This window comes from Panthera pardus, unplaced genomic scaffold, assembly GCF_024362965.1.
Source record: "Panthera pardus isolate Hobbes unplaced genomic scaffold, ASM2436296v1 HiC_scaffold_12, whole genome shotgun sequence".
NCBI lineage: Eukaryota > Metazoa > Chordata > Mammalia > Carnivora > Felidae > Panthera > Panthera pardus.
In genome coordinates, this window is record NW_026526677.1 from 20567503 (window position 1) to 20570762 (window position 3260).

The following is a 3260-nucleotide window of genomic DNA, read 5'->3' on the forward strand; positions in this document are numbered from 1 at the left end:
CTTCCTTCCTTCCTTCCTTCCTTCCCTCTTTCTTTCTTTCTTTCTTTCTTTCTTTCTTTCTTTCTTTCTTTCCCTTTCTTTCAGAAGCACACTATGATAGTTAATTTTATTTGTTTAGTGCTCATTTGTAAGCACTAAGCATGGACTTCAATTCTGTGAGCCCAGATTCACATATTTAGGAAGATATAAGCAAACTGATCAAAGTATATGGATGAAAAACTGAAGAAAGGCTCATGGTTAATCACATTGTAGTTTTAAATTTCTACAGCCAAGAAGCCAGAAGTCACAGGTCTTTTAGGTCTTTCTGGATGTCCCACAAGATATCCGCACTTTTCTTGAGCTGAGTAACCTCATCATCCGTCAGCTTCTGGTTGATAACACTGGCTAACCCCTGAACTTTTAGGATACATGGAAGGCTCAGGAATATTTCATTCTCAGTGCCATACATTCCCTTCACCATCGTTGACACTGGATGAATCCTGGATTGATTTTTCAACATTCAACGAGATCAGCCATACTTAATCCAGTAGTCCAGTTGGTATATCCTTTTAGTTTGATGACTTCGTATGCACTTTCAAACACCATCTTATGTACTTCCTTCTAATTTTCACTGTCATTGTCTGTTCCCATTTCTGGGTTCACTTCCTGGAGAGAAACACCTGCCACATTCACTCTGCTCCACGTAGCCACACTTGAGTTGCCTTGTTCTCTCAAAATGCATCCATGGCAGCTGCTGGGATGAATGCCAAGTTTTTCAGCCATAAGATAGTGAAATATAGCAAAATTCATATTACACCCACTTCCAATCACTTAGCTTGGGTAGTCCACTTAGCTTCCATGTAATGTATGTGAGAATATCCACTGGGTTGGAAACCACCATTATGATATAATCAGGACTGCACTTGACTATCTGAGGAATAATGCATTTGAAGACATTAACATTCCTCTGCACCGGGTTGAGCCACTGTCTCCCTCCTGCTGGCAGACTCCTGCAGTTACCACCACAATCTTAGAATTGGCAGTCATGGAGTAATCTTTATCTGTCACAAAATTATCAATTTTAGATGTCTAAAGAATTAAGCTCCTATGTTGCAGATCCATCATTTCTCCTTTGTGTTTATCTTCCAAAACATCCACCAGGGTAAGTTCACTTCCAAATCATCCAGCCAGGGACTTTCCCAGAATGCTGATGGCACATGCCCTGCCAACTTGTCCAACACCCACTACAGTACTCTTATTGTTTGGGATGGTTGACTCTTCTTCTGTGACTGACACAATCAGTTTTTCCTTAAGAGTTGCCGTTGTGCCTAGTGAGAAACAGCTGTAAGAGTCATGTAAAGAAGACAATGCCAGCTGCGTCTCCTCCTTACCTCTTTCTTTTTATATGGAAGTGTCTGATGTGCATATCATCATTGTATATTGAAGTGAGACATATATTTTATCTTTATGGAAAGGAGCCACATGTGGACTTGATGTAGAGGAGTGGAAATCACCTGGAGAATCTGATTTTGAGGTGGAAACAGTGGCAAGATGGTAATTTAGCCAGTCTGTTTTAGGAATAAAGAGTGTATTCTATGTATTGGAAAAAGGATAAAAGTAGATATTTGTTGACCAGAATATTGAGTTGTCACAGATACTGACCAGTATTATTTTCTCTTCTTGGGAACTCTAGGAGTCTATATTTGAGAGCCGCTTTTTCATTTAGGTTGGTGCCATATTCCTGAGTATGGCTATTGGAATGTAAGCAGAAATAACATGTCGCATTCTGACTGGGATGAGTAAATATATAGCATGTATTCCCTCAGTTTTATCTCTATTTGTTGGCTGAATGATGCCAAGATGATCTTAATGTCAGAAAAGGGTGGAACAACACAAAGAAACAGATAATTTGAGGGAAGTACTTTGACCTTCTCATCAGACTGTGTTTTGAGTGAGGAATGAGTGTGTCACACTATGCCATTTCAGAATTTCTTTGTTACTGTGGCTTATTATAGCCTATCCTGACTGATACAGGGGAGTAACACTCTGTGAATATCATGGCTTAATGGACAGGAAAACTGTCTCCTCAAATTTATAATACATAGTCATCATAGGAAATTCTATCTGTAGGAAAAAGCAAACCTTTCATTAAAGCAAGGAAGTAAGGAAAGAGATAAGGAAGAGTTTAAAGATGAAAATGAGTTTATATCTTATAGAGTCATGTTTTAAGACAGGAGAGTGAAAAGTTTAGAAAGGTAAGCATAGAGTGCAGCTGGTTAGATTCAGGGAAATATAGAACATCTTGATGGTAGCACCTCTAAAGATTGCAGGGCCAGGGTGACAGAGATGGGTGACAGTGCCTATACAATGGTGATGAACGGATAGGCCCAGTGTATACTGTTGGTGTAATCAAACTGTGACTACCAGGCTTAATTGCTGGAGGCATTGTGTGACTCCATTTGGGGTGGACTGCTGCCAGCCCTTTTTTTCTTGGTGCCCCTGAAGCCCAGAGTGGTGGCAGGCCCTGAAGCTGTCATGCTTGGACAACATGATGACAGCAGCAATGATTTTGATTCCTGTATTTTGTTTCCCTCAATTCTTGGACTGACTGCCCTAACCCTTCTCTAGAGGCTATTCAAAGGTCAATGTGTCATTGAGATGGTCAGTGGTTTCTTGAAGCATCTTCAGGTCAATTATCAACTTTGCCATGATGCCATTAGAAATCCCTGGTTGTGACAACTGTTTCCTGAAGGTATTGTTTTTCATAATTTGAGGCTGGAGAATAGTTTTCAAAAGGGACATGATTCCTTTCAGGCTTGTTTTTCTCTGAAGGCCTCAAGTTCGATTTCCTTCTAGCTTTTTGAAACTTCTATTTCTCTAGGGAGTTTGAAAATGACAATGTTTACTACATTGCATAGTGCTCCCTTTATCGAGGGCTTGATGTAGAAATTTTCCATGATCTTGGTATTAATAAAAAGTGCTTTTCCTGGAAAACTGGATTGTTTAATTCTGCTCTAGATTATCATGTTTACCGATGGTATTGGTGGCTAGTGTTCCTGTGAATCTATGGCTCATCCCTTGAATGGAAAGTATTTTGAATAATAATACCACCTTGGGTCCATCTGCTTTTTTTTTAACTTTTATTTTTCCAATTGTCTTGATTTCTTCAGTTTCGCTTTATTTTTTAAATGCTCCTGGATATATTAAGGTGAATTTAAAGACTTTTATGGTGGCTGTGGTGTCAGAAAAAATGAAAGAGACATAAGGGAATGAGGCAAAGA

General features: G+C 39.3%; 1 pseudogene; it reads right to left on the minus strand.

The window, feature by feature from the left end:
* Positions 1 to 231: 231 nt before the first annotated feature.
* Positions 232 to 1119, minus strand: LOC109245156 (L-lactate dehydrogenase B chain-like; annotated as a pseudogene).
* Between the last annotated feature and the right edge of the window lie 2141 nt (positions 1120 to 3260).